Here is a 16,637-nt window from a genome sequence, read left to right as displayed (position 1 = left end):
TTGGCACAGAGGGGAGCAGACTATACGGTGCTGAGCATAGAAAAACTGGAAAGATTACCATTGACTGTTTCTGAGAAACCAGCCATAGAATGGATAATACATGGCACCATTAGCTTGGCAGTGACGATTTTCCAGTTTCAATATTGCTTGAAACACATACCAGCAGGCCTGTATGAAAGGTTAGGTAAAGAATACATAAAGTCAACCTGGGATTTACCATACACACACAAATGTTGGAGTGTGGGAAAAGAAGTATTTCTTAGTGGTACACAATGTAACAGCGCACTAAGCGGTACACTTTTATGTCAGGGTATTAATTTACACGGAGCCTGTGATGGTTCTTCGACCAACTTATCCTGCCACCTGCAAGGTTCTCCCGCAGCGGGGATAGATCCAATTTGTAGGCAGCTTTCCAATGGGAGCTACATAATGTTGAATGATCACAGCTGTTGTGGAATGATGCCAGGAATTGCCTATCTCGTAACTGTGTCAGCCAGGGTCACTTGTTGTATGCAAGTATTGTTTCCTAAAAGCAAGGCAGATGGGGAGTCGCCGTTATGGCCTTCACGGAACATCTCTTCTATTCGAATTGATATTTTATGCAGAATGAAAGTCATTCTTTTACAAAAAACTGTGCAACTGACCTCGTCCAATGAGACATATGATCTGCAGGTTGCAAGGACTTCTGCAGAGATACATGCCCTATTATCAACAAACTACCCCATACATTTCGCAGAAATGTTAGGTCCTATCTTAAACATGTCTGATACCAGTGGTATTGTACATGTATTGAAGACAATTTTTTTGGGACTGTTAGCACTTTTTGAAGCAGTCCTCTGCATATTTCCAAACTTCGTGCACTCTGTGTTTGGCGGACTGCCTCTTGTTTTGGGACTCGCAGCAGGGATATTGTTTTTGTTACTTCTGCTTCGATATGGCAAGCCAATCCACCAACGACGCCCAGATCACAATGGAGAACACCCTTCTGGCGATAAGCTGTCGTGAGCGCATAATCCAAATTTTGGGCTTGGCTCGTTTAAGAGACCTGAATACCACATGGTTTCTATCATTCAGACCAATCAAGCAAGATTGCATCTTACCTGTTCTACGATGCCTGCTATGTGGAGAAGAATGCCTGCTCGACATCTGTCTAACACTCCCATCAGCACTGCCAACGGATGTTGATACTTTGCTTGGTTCGGTAACGACTCATGCATTGTGTTGTCCCCAACGGCTACCAATCCTGATGACGGCATTCATGGAGGTCTCACCAGCACAACTAGCTGACGGTGACACAGGTACCATCTACTGCGAACATTGCTAATGCGACTGACGCTGACGGCGATGCTTCTCATTTGTGTACGATTGATCTGCTTAACGAGGTAGTCCAACTTTCACCTACAGTAGTAGACTAATTCTTTTGAAACTTTGAAGATTTTATGTTTTCTCCTAACAGAGAGACTGACTTTTAAAATTAGCACACAGTGTTCTGAGGAACTCTGAATTCGACCTTCATTTTTCAAAAACAAAAACTTCTAACTTTAGAACTGCATTTTAATTCGATTTAACTTTTTCCAAATTGAACTTCTTTTTTGGCACAAAGTAATCTGCTTAAAGTAGAACTATTCTTAGAGAACAAGAATTCTTTGAACACTTCCAATAGACAATATTTGACCTCGTTCACAACGAAAAAAGTTTATATATTCTGTCATGGAATGGTCCCGACCTTTTTTTCTGTATTTCAGAGCCATTTCATAAATGTTATCTAATGACTCATTCTGATAAGCATTTTTCTAATATCAGGCTACATGCTTTGAATGTAAATATTGCTTTTCTAAATGCGTACATCACAAATGCTCATTTTTCGTGTACAACCATTTCAAATGCATTTTATGTATTTTGGGTGGGATTGTAAACAAATCATTCTTTAGATATGTTTTAATGCTTAGAATTCAGTAATATCGCACATAATAAAGTGGAGTGGGTGTTGTATAGCGTTTTAGGACCCTAGTGTAAGTTTCCCGATTCATGCCCTTATATAGGAATAATTCACACTACCTTTATATAGGCATGGAAATCATACCCATATTTAGACATAGCCCATGCAGTCCAAATACAGGCATGGCTACTTCCACTAGTTCCAAAAAGCCACAACGATTTCTTGGAAAACTCGGCTTCAGCAGTCAGGGACATCCACTTTCTTGAATATTGATTTGTCCTAGAAATCATGGCGTTTTCAAAGAACTACCATTCCCTTGGGGTTCTTTGGTGACGTTATTATGTACGACTTTACGTCAAACCAGGCACCTTCAAGGTATAAATATGCCCACACTTGCCCTAGAAAACACACAGTGGTTTGGAGCAGTTCGACTATCTACTTGCCGACGCAGCTCACTACAGCAAGTGCCGAAGGAAGCCGACCCTCCAGCTGACGCACTGACAGAGAGGCTGTCCTTTCTCTCGCTGAGAATCCAGCTGTAGTGTTTCCAAGCTCCCCTTGTGGAATGTTGGGAAATCGAGTCCCGAGACAGAGATACCGGACCTCCTTCATTCTAAAACCAAGGTACAGAGCTGATTAGACCCAAAGAAACTAAACCTATGCACTTACTTCTTCCCTCGCACTAGACTTAGGTTAGGTACATCGGGGTAGGCGTATTTTAGTAACACCAGTTGAGTACTTTCAGTCTTTGTTATTTATGTATGTATTTTATGGCTTAGAAACCATACCATGCTTTTACCGAATTATTTTATAATACGCTTCTTGCTGCACGCATTATACTTTACAGCCAGTATTACGATTGTAGCAGTTCATTTCTTCTGCATGAGAAAGAAGACTGTTCAATAAATACTCACTATTTCTCTGCACCTCTGATGAAATGAAGCATGCACGATTAACTGAGGAAAATATCTATCTATTGTTTCCACGACTCTGAAGATACGTTTTATCTTGGGGAAACAAAGTTGTCATGTTTATGCGGTTGTCAGAAACTAATCCCTTCCTGTGTATTCGAGAAAGTTTCTAGTGACCTCTGAGCTAGCTGGCACTCACAATTAAGTCTAATATATTCGATAGAGACCTAGTCGACATAAGTCCTACATCACATCTATAGGATATATTATTCCAATGAGCAGAGCCTATTGGGAATATAGGAACTACACTACAGTGGTTTCCTCTATGAGTCACCATATACTTCATTGAGATTATGAAAAGGCAAGTGAACAGTTAACTTGTTAAGAGGTTGGGCAAAGTTTTCCCAAGGTATTTCATAGGTTTTAATTCTGCGCAATTTGTCCCTTCCTGCAGGACATATATAAAAATCTGGAAAACACACTGGATACTTATATATTTAACTAGCTTACCCATCGCACGTTGCTGCGATCTCCGAAGTAAGAAAATTCAATGAAACTCGTTATGATAACATTCAATTTACATTGTGTAATTTTTATTGAAACTTCATTTTAATATGGAAAACATTTCAAAGTGTCGTTTTAATTCTATTTATTCATTCGAGTGCTTGTGGATACACGATTTTTTGTTTTTCCCTCTGGTGTGTACATCACTATTTGAAAGATTATGTGGGCCCTGGGGGGTCGATATTTAAAAAAAATGTATGCCAGAAACCTTCGCGGGAGTGTACTCAACAACTTCCCAAAGTTTCCTGGCGATCGGATGAATGCTGTTTTAATTCTATTTATTTATTTGAGTGCTTGTGGATACACAATTTTTTGTTTTTCTGTCTTGTGCGTACATCAGTATTTGAAAGTTTATGAGGGCCTTGGGGGGCCGATATTTAAAATTCATTTATGCCAGAAACCTTCGCGGGAGTGTACTCAACAACTTCTTAAAGTTTCCTGGTTATCGGATGAATGGTGTTTTAATTCTATTTATTTATTCGAGTGCTTGTAGATACACGATTTGTTGTTTTTCCGTCTGGTGCGTACATCAGTATTCGAAAGATTATGAGGGCCCTGGGGTACCGATATTTAAAAAAAAAATGTATGCCAAAACCTTTGCGGGAGTGTACTCAACAGCTTCCCAATGTTTCATGGCGATCGGATGAATGGTGTAGTAATGCATAAAGGACAAACAGACAGACAGACAGACAGACGTAAATTCGTTTTTATATATATAGATACAGTAGAATGTATCACTCTAGTTTAAAAAAAGGAGTGTGTATTTTACTAGATGCAGTAACATCAGAACATGTAAAAAGAACCTCAAGAAAAATACTCCAAATGTATGATTGCTTCTGCAAACAAAAATGAATGATCATCAGACACTATGGGGTCCATTAGGATGGCGGGCGGATTGCCCCCGCCAGGCTGGCGGTAGCCACCGCCAGCCTGGCGGGGCAATCCGCACGTCATCCTACCCTGTATTCCCCCCGCCATATTACGATGGCGGAGGGGACCGCAGCGGTGGAAAACACCGCCCGCCTGTTTTCCGCCCCGGTCGCCTTACGGCCGGGGCGGAAAAGGGATAACATGGTGGCGGTGTCTATCAGACACCGCCAGCCATATTATAATGGTCATTTTTCAATGCCTTTCCGTGGCGGCAATGCCGCCACGGAAAGGCAGGCGGACTTCACTCTGGGGGGCCCCTGCGGGCCCCCAGAATGAAGCACATTAGGGGGTGCACACGGTTTGCATAATGAAAGCGGCAGGCACCGCGCGGTGCCTGCCACTTTCATTATGCAAATGCTGCAATGCATTTTCAGCATTGTGGCGGGCGGTGCAGAGAGCACTGCCCACCACAATGCTGAAAATACAGGATGTGCCCGCCACTGTGGCGGGCACATCCTAATGGCACCCCCGGGATCCCCGCCCTTAAGGCGGGCGGTCCCGTTTTCCGATAGGGTGGCGGGCGGGCAAAGCCCCCCCGCCATCCTCATGTGCCCCTAACTGTGGTAAGGAAAGAATCTGTTTTTTTTTTAAACTCACAGTCACTCACAGTTAGCAGCTGCGTACATCCTGACAATGAGGGGAATTTCAATAGCATTCAATTGTGCAAGGCAGCAGGAGGACGAGCAATAATGGCAACATAATGACAAAAGGAGAAGGAGGGTGATAAAGAAGAGAAGGCGAAAGACAATAATATTAAGACCCAGATAAAATCCTTTCTGCATAGACCTATACACAGTTGCAAGACCCAGGAAGCACTTTATTGCCATCGCACATCTTCCAAAGACAATTTGTTCAAAGGTCTCACTGATGTACGTTTGGTCCTACCAAGGTAAAGCAAGGTGATCTGCAAGTGATAAATGGCACTTAAAGCAATATGATAACACACCAATCTGCATGCACAGGTAGTTTTCACACTACACTTCTGCACAAACTTTTCGTTCCAGCTCCATCAGTCGCCTTTAAAATCCCATATTTTGAAAATCTCAAGTTGGTGGGCCAGTCTTCTCTGTTATTGCTGCCATAGAATGGAACTCTTTTCCTCAACTACTGTGTTTGGAAAGTTGTCTGCTGAAGTTCAGGATCTACTGAAAAACTTCCATATTACCTGTTCTTAGCACTTCAGATCAGTCTATCTTCTACTGCTCTTGCTTTTCGCACCAGGTAACTTTTTTCAAGGGTAACAGTGTGTAGTTGTCATGTCCTTGGTCTATGTGTTGGAATATTGGAATGCTCTATTTTTTTAGATTCCAGTGTTCTAATGCATGACCAATATTCTAGGAATTCTAGGGTTTCTAGTTTAAGCGGCAGATTGTGAGTTTGGTGAACAGGTGGACACTACATCAGATATCGATTAATTATACACTGTTACAATGAAAAGATTCAGGAACAATTGTTGCGTCAACGCAATCCTAGTTTACAGGAAGCTATTGATGTAGAAAAGAGTGTGGAACGGTCTATTACATTGTTCAACAAGATTAATGTGAATAACTTGTCTGTTGGTGTAGGTGCTGTAGCTATTAAATGTGTACAGAAATCTAGGGGCATATTACCAAGCAATAGCGATAATTATCGCTATTGCTTGGTTAGAGACAAAAATGTATCGCCGACCTGCGGCGGTTTTTATCGCAGATAAACCTTGGTATTGCCAAGGTTTATCGCAAATGCTTAGCGCGAATATCTCCAAAATTTGGTAATAGGAGATAGCGATGTTAGCGACTGTTTCCAGTCGCTAACATCTTGGCACGCCCACTTTGCATGTCATTAGTGATAAATTTCTCTGACATGCAAAGTGGGGCCCAAGATGGTCACTATCTCCTACTAGCTGTCGCTAACTGGTGTTAGCGACAGCTAGATAATAGGGAGATAATTGTATCTCCGCTTTCTTGGCTTTTAAAGCCAAAAAAGCGGAGATAAACCCCCTTGATAATATGCCCCCTAGTGCACAAAGAGTGAAAAGTGGTAAACCTTTTTTCCCTAAATATTAATGCTGGGATAGTAACGTGTACATGTTGTGATTCAAGAAATCAGTCAAGTCAGTTTAGGAACTGTTCAGCTAAAGGACGAGTTCAAGTTCAAGTTCGAGAATTTGTATAGCGCACTACTCACCCAGAGGGTCTCAAGGCGCTTGGGGGAAGGGGGTGCATTAATTATCGAATAGCCAGGTTTTAAGTTCCTTCCTAAAGGAAATGTGGTTCTGGGTAAGGCGGAGGTGAGTGGGGAGAGAATTCCAGGTTTTGGCCGCCAAGTAGGAGAAGGATCTTCCTCCCATGGTGGATCTTTGGATGCGTGGAACTGCCGCGAGGGCTTGATTGGAGGATCTTAGTTGGCGGGTCGGTGTGTAGAATGACAGTCGTGTGTTGAGGCATTCGGGTCCTAGTTTGTAGAGGGCCTTGTGTGCGTGGGTGAGGAGACGGAACGTTATTCTCTTGTTGACGGGAAGCCAGTGGAGGTCTTTCAGGTGACCGGTAATGTGGGCTTGGCGCGGGATGTCCAATATGAGTCTGGCTGATGCGTTTTGGATGCGTTGGAGTTTTTTCTGTAATTTGGAAGTGGTTCCGGCGTAGAGGGTGTTTCCATAGTCCAGTCGGCTAGTGACCAGAGCGTGGGTGACAGTCTTTCTTGTTTCGGTGGGGATCCAATGAAAGATTTTTTTGAGCATACGAAGTACGTTAAAGCAAGAGGATGAGACGGCGTTGACTTGTCTGGTCATCGAGAGGGAGGAGTCTAGGATGAAGCCTAGGTTACGTGCGTGGTCTGTGGGTATGGGTGCCGTGCCCAGGGCCGATGGCCACCATGAGTCGTCCCAGGCAGAGGGGGATGATCCTAGGATGAGGACTTCCGTTTTGTCTGAGTTAAGTTTTAGGCGGCTGTTTTTCATCCATTCGGCTACTTCTTTCATGCCTTCATGAAGATTGGTTTTGGCGGTGTTGGGGTCTTTGGTAAGGGAAAGGATCAGCTGGGTGTCGTCAGCGTAAGAGATGATGTTGAGGTTGTGTTGTCGCGCGATGGATGCGAGGGGACTCATGTAAACGTTGAAGAGGGTGGGACTGAGTGATGATCCTTGTGGTACTCCGCAGATGACTTCGGTGGCCTCTGATTTGAATGGGGGGAGTCGGACTCTCTGGGTTCTCCCGGCGAGGAATGAGGTGATCCTCTCTAAGGCTTTTCCTTGTATGCCGATGTTGCTGAGGCGTTGTATGAGAGTGCTATGACAGACCGTGTCGAAGGCGGCGGAGAGGTCGAGTAGGATGAGGGCAACTGTTTCTCCGTTGTCCAGTAGTGTTCGGATGTCGTCTGTCGCTGCAATAAGGGCGGTTTCGGTGCTGTGTTAGGCTCGAAAGCAGGACTGTGAGGAGTCGAGGGAGTTGTTGGATTCAAGGAAGGCGGCGAGCTGTCTATTGACGGCTTTCTCAATGACTTTGGCAGGGAATGGGAGGAGGGAGATGGGGCGGTAGTTCTTGAGTTCAGAGGGGTCCGCTGTGGGTTTCTTCAAGAGGGCGTTGAGTTCGGCGTGTTTCCAGCTTTCTGGGAAGGTAGCGGAGTTGAAGGAGCAGTTGATGACATCACGGAGATGGGGTGCGATGATGGAGTCTGCTTTATTGAAGATGTGGTGGGGACAGGGGTCGGTTGGCGAGCCTGAATGGATGGAGTTCATTAGGCGGATGGTGTCTTCAGTGGTGATTGGGTTCCAGGCGTTAAGGATGTTAGAGGGCGGTTTAGGTTTGGAGGTGGGTGGAGTGGACTGTTCTTTGGAAATGTTCTCAAAGCTGTTATGTATGTCGGCGATTTTGTTATAGAAGAAAGAGGATAAGGAGTCGCAGAGTTCTTAGGAGGGAGTAATGTCGTTTGAGGCTGTGGTGGGGTTGGTAAATTCTTTGACGATGTTGAATAGTTCCTTGTTGTTTTGGGCGTTGTTGTCGAGTCGATCTTTGAATGCTGACTTCTTGGTGGATCTGATCAGTTGGTGGTGTTTGCGGGTGGCTGTCTTGAAGGTGGTCAGGTTGTCAGTGGTTGGGTTTTTTCTCCAAGTTTTCTCGAGAGTGCGGCATAGTTTCTTGGATTTCTTAAGGTCCTCGTTGAACCAGGGGGATTTTTTGCTACCATGTTTGGTTTGGTGGTTTTTCAAGGGTGCTAGATCGTCAGCGCTGTGAGTGATCCATTGTTTGAGTTTAGTGGCCGCTTGGTTTGGGTCCGATGAGGGGGCGGGAGGGTTTTGATTGAGCGATGTGAGGAGTTGGTCGGTGGTGATTTTGTTCCAGTTTCTTCGTGGAATAGGTTGTGGGGGGTTGTGGGTCAAGGTGGTTTTGTAGTTGAAGTGAACACAGCTGTGGTCCGTCCAGTGGAGAGCTGTGGTGTGATCGAAGAAGATGTGCTTACTGGAGGTGAAGATTGGGTCGAGCGTATGTCCGGCTATATGGGTGGGAGTGTCAACAAGTTGTTTGAGACCAAGATTGGTCAGGTTGTCCAGAAGGGTGGTGGTGTTGCTGTCGTTTTTCTTTTCCAGGTGGAAGTTGAGGTCTCCCAGTAGCATGTAGTTCTCGGAGGCGAGGGCATGTGGACTGATGAAGTCAGTGATGTCTTCGCTGAATTGTTTACGGGTTCCTGGTGGTCTGTAGATGAGGGTGCCTCTAAGTGTGGTCCTGGGGTCGGTGTGGATCTGAAAGTGGAGGTGTTCGGCGGTTGTAAGGTTATCGTCGAAGCTGGGCGTGATTCGGATGGTGTTCTTATGGACGATGGCGATGCCTCCTCCTGTTTGGTTGGTGCGGTCTTTTCGGATGATCTTGAATGCGTCTGGGATGGCTATGGCGATGTCGGGCACTGAAGAGGCGTTCATCCAGGTTTCTGTAAGGAAGGCGATGTCCGGTGAGACAGTGTCGAGTAGGTCCCAGAGTTCTGTGGCGTGTCTGTGGATCGAGCGGGTGTTTAGCAGGATGCACTTTAGGTGGTTAGGGTCTGAGCTGTGTTTGGAGGTGGTGGATTTGGTGGGGGTCTTGATGCAGGCGAACTTGCAGGAGTGGCAGGCGAAGGGGCCGTGGGTACGTCCTGGTACTTTACGAGAGTGCTTTAAGTGTAAAACAATAGGACATTTTGGGGCTATGTGTAAGAACAGTAACAGACGTGTATCCAGTGTGATGGAAAGTTATGTGGAGGATGAGACGGATGTTGAGTGATGTGGGAAATACAGTTTTGTGTGTGAGAGAGGCAAACATTTATTAAACTGTACATCATAGTGTAGAGTGCAATTTTAAGGAAGCAATTTATTGTATTACAGATTTCAAAGGAAAAGTATTAAGTAAAGTTGTGTGTTCCTCTATTGAAGCTGCTGATCTGGACAAGGAAGAATATGTACCTCATTTGTGTGAGATTAGTATTGAGGGTAAAAAATTGGAAGTGATGGCAGATTCAGGCTCACCATATACCATCATTTCAGATGTATTTTTCCACAAACATTGGAAGAACAAGAAATTGGAACCTAATGATATAAAAGTTTATGGTTTGGGGGGTAAAGAACTCAAATGCTAGGATTTTCTATTTCTGATATTTCATTTAAAGATAAGAATATTATTGGAAAAGTGTATGTTGCAATAGATGGATTGCAAGTATTAGGTTGGAGACAAGGCAAGTTTAACATTACAGTGCATCCCAATTCTAAGGTACAAGTGCACATAGCAGGAGATTTATTGACGTTAGAGAATAGTGAGTTGATGTATGGTGGTGATGTGGAGTCTATTTTAAGTAAACACAAGGAAGTGTTTAGAGAAGAATTGGAAAAGTCAAAGGATTTGTGCAAAAGATTTAATTAAAAGAAAATGCAGTGCCCACTAAGCATAAGTTAAGGAATGTACAATTATAAGTAAGGCATGAGTTGTCCAAAATGATTAACAAGTTGTGTGATGATGGTGTTATTGAGCCTGTCAATGCTTCAGAGTGGGTGTCTCCAGTCGATTTGCAGAAGAAAAAAAAATGGTGAACTTAGGATGTGCATTGGTTTGAGGTTAGTTAATACGCAGATAGTAGCTGAATGTCATCTGTTACCTAACATTCAGGAACTCTTAGCAAAATTGGATTTTACGACCATAGATCAAAAATCAGCATGTTTTCAGATATAGTTCTTCCTTTAAGAGCACTGCTAAATAAAGGGGCCAAGTTTGAGTGGACTTTGGAACATGCTCAAGCTGTCAGCACTATTAAAAATGCTATTTTGGTATGCAAACATCTTTCTCCATTTTCGCAGTTTGTGAATAATGTTGTCATGGAGAATGCAAGTTCCACTGGTCTTGGCACAGTTTTGAGTCAAGTTAAAGGAGGTGTGGAAAACACTATTGCTTTTGCTTCCAGACCTCTATCTTTAGCAAAAACTAAGTATTCCACCATAGAACGGGAAGCTTTAGGGTGTGCCTGGGCTGTAGAGTATTTCAAGATGTATCTGTGGGGAAAGTCTTTCAAATTGCAGAGAGATCACAACCCACTTATATCGTTGTTTTCCAAAAATGGTGTAGGATTTATTAAGGTTAGTGAGGTTATTGGCCAAGTTATACGAGTACAATTTTGTAGTGACTTGTATACCTGGACTACAGAATGTAAGAGCTGACTGTTTATCGAGACTTACCAAAGAACTACAGCCACCACAGTGTACTTTGCAGCAGGAAGAGTATGTAGTTGCCACTGTTGAAGATGTTATTTTGGCTGTAGCACATGTAGTGTTTAAAGAAGAATGGTTGAAGGCAAGTTTGGAGGATGAAACATTGGAGATGACTAAGAAGTATATTGTAGATGGTTGGCCTCTGGAGAAGTTTTTGTCTAAAGAATGTTGTGTTTTTTGGAAAGAGAGAAATGAACTCTCTTTTGAGAGTCAGTTGGTCATGAAGGGTGAATTATTTGTGCCACCCATTGGTATCAGGATGAAATTGATCTCTATTTACTATATAGGTCACATTTTTTCAAACAGGAACCAGTAAGAAACTCAAGGATTTGTTTTGGTGGCCTTACATCGACAATAAAGTGGTCAGTTTTGAAAGAAATTGTGTTTTATGTATGGATTCTGATAAAGTGCTTAAAGTTCAAGGCGGAGAAGGATAGCCACACCACCGTGGGTGGTCAGGAGGAGGTGCTGGCGGCGAAGGAGCGGGTGGCTACGCAGGTAGAGAGGCTCCGCTGCTTTGACCACAGAGAATACATGGTCCGGGCACATGCAGAAAGAGACAGGGTAGGAACACTGCTGGCATGGCTGGCCAGCCCAAATCCCAGGGGTAACCCAATAGTGTCGTTGGCCGCACCTTCGGGGGGCCTGGTCTACTCACAAAAAGAGATCAACGACCAATTCCTGGATTATTACACGACACTCTATCGGAGCAGGATGACGGTACTCCCGGAGGGTCTTCACACCTTTCTGGAGGAGGCACAGCTGCAGCGGCTAGATTCGGAGCAGGGTGACGCGTTGGGGGCTCCCATTTCCCTGGGTGAGATTAGGGCAGCAATCAAGCAAATGGCCAGGAAAAGGACGCCGGGGCGGACGGCTTACCGGTGGAATTTTACACCGTGTACGCTGACCTGCTTGCACCACAACTACATCTGGTTTATGGGGAGGCTTGGGAGTTGAGGAGGCTGCCACCATCAGCCAGAGAGGCGATTATAGTGCCACTATTGAGGACGGCTTACCGCCCACTGCCAATGCTTACGGTGGACTACAAGGTGCTGAGTAGAATTTTAGCCACACGACTTTCGGGCCATATGGGCGCACTGGTGCACCCGGATCAGTCGGGCTTCATCCCCACGCGGAATACGGCGACGTGTATACGACGGTTGGTGCGGATCATGGGAGTGGACGGGGAGGGTCCATCCGGTGCGGCGGTACTTTCGGTGGATATCGAGAAGGCGTTTGACAGTGTGGAGTGGTCGTACCTGTTTCACGTGCTTCGCAGCTTCAGATTGGGGGATGGTTTCGTCCGTTGGACGCAACTGTTGTATGACTCTGCCATGGCAAGGGTCCGTACGGGCCGCTCAGTATCGGCAACATGCCCGGTGGAGAGAGGCACTCGGCAGGGCTGTTCACTATCCCCACTTTTATTCGCACTGGCGATTGAACCTTTGGCTGCGTGGGCCCGGCAGGGACACCATTATGAGGGGGTACGGATGCGAGGGGAGATGCATTATATCTCATTGTATGCCGACGACCTCTTGCTGTACCTGGCTGATGTGGAGACATCGTTGCGAAGGGCCCGGACCCTCCTGCGCGAGTTCGGTGAGCTTTCGGGGCTTCAGGTCAATTGGTCTAAGACTTGTTTATTCCCATTGGCTCCGGACTGTGCCCGACCGTCGCTGATGGAGGACCTGCGCTGGGAATCGGAGTGCCTACCGTACCTGGGGGTCCGTATTTACCATACCCACTCGCTCCTTTATGAGGGGAATATAGGTGGAGTGCTAAGGGGAGTCAGGGGCAGTATGGGGTTTTGGCGCACTCTTCCGCTCTCGGTGGCAGGGCGAATAGCGTTGCTTAAGATGGTGGTTCTCCCACGATTGTTATATTTCTTTCGCACATTACCGGTGTGGATCCCGACATCTTTCTTCAGGACACTACGATCAATGGTGATAGGGTTCATTTGGGGATCTGGTAGACGGTGAGTAGCATTGAATACCTTGCTGCGCCTGTGCGAGGAGGGTGGGATGGCAGTGCCGGACTTCGAGCGGTACTACCTGGCGGCACAGCTGCAGTGGCTCACACAGGCGGTAGCGCGGGAGTTTAGAGGCCCAGACGGACCACAGGGTAGAGCTATCCCGCGCCATGTTTTATCCTTTATAGTGCTTCAGCAGAAACTCAGGCTGGATCAGCTCACTCTAGAAGAACGTACCATCCGACAATGCTGGTCGCGCAGCCAGAAGCGGGCCGGGATTGCCGTGCCGTATGCACCGGAGATCCCTCTGGGTATGTGCACTGCTTTGCCACACGGCGGGGATTGGTTGGCATTGGCGGGATGGTAAGAATGTGGAGTCCACGTGATCTATATAGAGATGGTGCGTTACTGCCGTTCCAGGAACTGCAGAGCACCTTCGACTTACCAAGGGGTGACTTTTTGCTACATGCCGCACTAGTGGCCGGAATCCGGAACCAGTGGAGGACGGGCCTGGTGGAACCCCCGACGTCGATGGGCTGTCAATATATCACGATGGCCGCAGGCACCTTCAAGGCTATCACCTGTCTTTATAGGAGATTGACATTGGAGGGATTACAGCCCCTGGACAGGTTAAGGACTCGCTGGGAAGAGGACCTTGGCCAGCCGATACCCGAAACAACTTGGTTGCAGCTGGTGCGGAGGGCCTGGAAGGGCACGCGCAATGCCCGGTTTCAATTGATTCAATATTTTACACTCCACAGGGCATACCTGACGCCGGTTAAACTTCAACAAATATTTGGGGGAACTCAATCAATGTGTCCCCGATGCAATATGGAGGGCGCTGACTTTGGTCACATGTTCTGGTCCTGCACAGGGCTGGGTACATACTGGACTGATGTCATGGCATGTCTGAATAGGGCAACAGAGCGACAGATTGAAGTGGGGATGGGGACGTGCCTCCTGCTTTGGTTCCCGCACACGCCTGCTACGAAAATCACAAGTAAAATCCTTGACCCGGGGCTGATTATGGCTAAAAGGGAGCTCACCATGCATTGGAAATCCAGAGCAGGGCCCAGTTTTTCGAGATGGCATGGGAGCTTTCAGCAATGGGCGGGCAGCGAAGGGACGCTCAGATTACAAATAGCTAGACGCACTTCCAGTGACAAGGCGTTAGAGGCGGCCAGAGCGTGGGGCGCGTTAGTAATAGAGCTTGGGGCTACAATAGAGACGGATAAGGAGGACGGGAGGGATGCGCCGGCAAGTCAGGGTTCAGCAGCTGAAGTAGGGAACGTGGGAGAATAGGTGGTGGAGGGAACCAAGTAGAGTATTGACCTTTACAATAGGTGATGATTGCTGCACAACAAGCCGAGGGGAAAGGCGAACCTGTTTGAGGACACTGACGATGTAGGTTCATTGGTTAGCCACCCTGGACACCAGGCTGTAGATGGTTGACTGTGGCGATGAGGAGGAGTTGGGCACCGACACATAGGGGGTTTATGCCATTCCAAGGGAGAGCAGAGAACGCACACTGACAGGGGGGGTGGGGGTAGGGGGGAGGTGGGAGAGGGGAGATAGGCGGGGCATTGGGTTGTTGGGTAATGTTGATTTGTATCCTGAGGATGGAACACTGCAATGAGGACCTAGATTGTATTGTATGATTGTAAGATGCTTGGAGAAAAATCAATAAAATATGTTTAAAAAAAAAAAAAGTGCTTAAAGTTCAACAATCCGAGATGATAATATCGTCAATGCCAGAGAAGCCATGGGAGAAATTGGGTATTGACATTTTAGGACCATATGAAGGAATGATTTTGGCAAAGTGTACATCTTGCTTGTGATAGGTTACTTCTCCAAGTGGGTGGAAACTAAACGGGTTTCTCAGGTAGATGCTCATTTAATTGTTGATTTTCTGAAGGATAATTTTAATTTTAGAAAAGAGGGTTTTCCAGTAAGTATTGTGCCTGACAATGGGACACAATTTACGTCTCAGGTATTTTCTAAATTTTTGAAGGATCTTAACTTTGAACATGTAAGAACTGCACTTTATTCGCCAAATTTGAATGGTTTAGAGGCAAGATTTAAATAGATTTTGGTAGAAGGATTCATTAGGCATTGAAGGCGCACCTTGATATGAAGAAACCTATTTCAGATTTGTGATGGTCATGCAATTATACTCCACACTGCACTTCAAAGTTCTCTCCATTGCAGCTGCTCAAAGGAATAAAGTCGAGATATAGACTGAACTTGAATGGAATTATCAACAATGACAAAAATGCAGATGTAAGAGAAATGTTTAAACAAGAAAGATCGAATTGCGAGTTGGGAGTTAAAAAGGTATTAATGCTAGTGGTAAAAATAATACGAAGAGTGCATAACAAATTAGGGATTCTGTTGAGATAAAATTACCTGTGCATGTTAAAAAAAAGTCAATCAAAATTTTCAGTGTGTTTGAAGTTGCTTAAACTTGAGAAGTTGTCTGCATTGTTGGACAATGGGTCTTGGTGGGGTGTGATGAGACTAGCAAAAGTGAACAAGTTGATTCCTAGGCTTGTTGATTTATCATTGGAATCAGCCTTTGGAAGAGAGCATTGGCTATGAGAATTGATAACAAAGAATTTGCTTGTTCAGAAAAGGATGCTGCTCTTCCTCATGATCTGTCAAAGTTGATGGAGAGGAACATAGTCAGGGTATTGCCTAAGAAATTTACAGATTTTGTAATTTGTTTTTCTTTTATTTTCTGTTTGTTTTATATCAGGAAGGAAGATATGTAGTAGTCATGTGCTTGGGCTATGTGTTGGAATATTGGAATGTTCTGTATCTTAGATTCCAGTGTTCCAATGCATGAACAATATTCTAGGAATGTTAGTTTAGAACGTGTATCTTTGACTAGAGATTGTAATGTGGGGTTTTCTGTAAGGCAGGTATCTGATGATTGTTCTTGAGTCAGGATGCTCCAATAAAAAGACCGATCAAGACGCTTTGTGTCGAGGAAATCGTACTACACAGTGTGCTCTAGAAACCTCAAATCAAACAGTCAATAACCAAATGATCCAAGATGCAGAACTCGTGTTGACACAGGCTATTTCCTGAGATCAGCAAATTGCTCCTAGGTCCTGGACACCATTTTCATTGCCAATGTGAGTCATGTAGGCCAAAAGACATGATTTCTGGGTACGTAAGTATGCACATAAGCAAGTACACAATGCAACTTCCATTTCACATTTTAAGTGTGTCACATCATACAAAAACCTAAATCACGCATGTGCAAGCAAATACTTTTTAAATGGTTCTATTTAGTATTACATAATACCTATCCAAGATGTATGGTCACCACATGATAGTGCTGTGTCACAACATGAGAAAATCAAAAACCTGCACCTAAGCAGGAACGGAAAAATAAAATAGTAATAACATTGCGTTATTATCATCTTGTTTTTCCTTTTTGAACGGTTCATAGATCAGTGAAGTGACACTCCTCAACCTCAGCGGAGGAGCCGCCGCTGCTTTGGGACCTTCATTCCTGGCCATTTACTTGCTGGTGGGAATTAACTCGGGAGCCATCAACCTTCAAAGCCAGCAACACTAATTATACAGGCATCATCTATGCCATTTCTGCATATA

Source organism: Lissotriton helveticus, chromosome 9, assembly GCF_964261635.1.
Source record: "Lissotriton helveticus chromosome 9, aLisHel1.1, whole genome shotgun sequence".
Lineage (NCBI taxonomy): Eukaryota > Metazoa > Chordata > Amphibia > Caudata > Salamandridae > Lissotriton > Lissotriton helveticus.
The sequence above is the reverse complement of the archived record's forward strand: the minus strand, read 5'-3'. Positions refer to the sequence as shown.